Below are 764 nucleotides of genomic sequence, written 5' to 3' on the forward strand. Positions count from 1 at the left end.
TTTTAAAAAAATAAACAAAAATGATGGAAATGTCAAAAAAATAAAAGAAAATAAGTTTCCCATGTGATATGTGGTCTAGTTGTTGTGAAAATTTACAAATATGAATTTCGACTTTATTTGCGAAATCTCTCGAGAATTTGTAAAATGGGCATAACTTTTGCGTACGAACTCGGATGAAAAAGTTTTTTATATGAAAAATCATCTACTCGAAAAGTTACATCTGAATTTAACGGGGGGAACCCCGTTAAACATTTTCAAAATCCTCAAAACCCTAACAGAAAAAAAGATACGGGGCTTTTAAGATCTGGAGAGGCAAAAAAATTCAAAAAAAATCAAACTTACTAATGGCGCACCTATCCATGGTGCGCCATTACTATCTTCCCGCCTTCAAAATTCAAAATAAGTCAAAAAATAAAAAAGTTACTAATGGCGCACCTGCCCATGGTGCGCCATTAGTATCTTCCCGCCTTCAAAATTCAAAAAAATAATAATAAAAAGTTAGTAATGGTGCACCTGCCCGCGGTGTGCCATTACTATGCCATATATATGGCTGGGGGTGGTCCTCTCCTCCATTTTTCTCCTCCACTCCACCTCTCCTTCACTCCATCTCCTCCTCTCCTCCACTCCATCTTCCCTTCTCTCCTCCACCATACTACCCTCCTCCTCTCCGGCAACCTCCTCCTCCTCCTCTCCGGCGACCTCCTCCTTCTCCTCTCCGGCGACCTCCTCCTCCTCCTCTCCGGCGACCTCCTCCTCCTCCTCTC

This window comes from Triticum dicoccoides, chromosome 5A (assembly GCF_002162155.2).
Source record: "Triticum dicoccoides isolate Atlit2015 ecotype Zavitan chromosome 5A, WEW_v2.0, whole genome shotgun sequence".
In the NCBI taxonomy this organism is placed as follows: Eukaryota; Viridiplantae; Streptophyta; class Magnoliopsida; order Poales; family Poaceae; genus Triticum; species Triticum dicoccoides.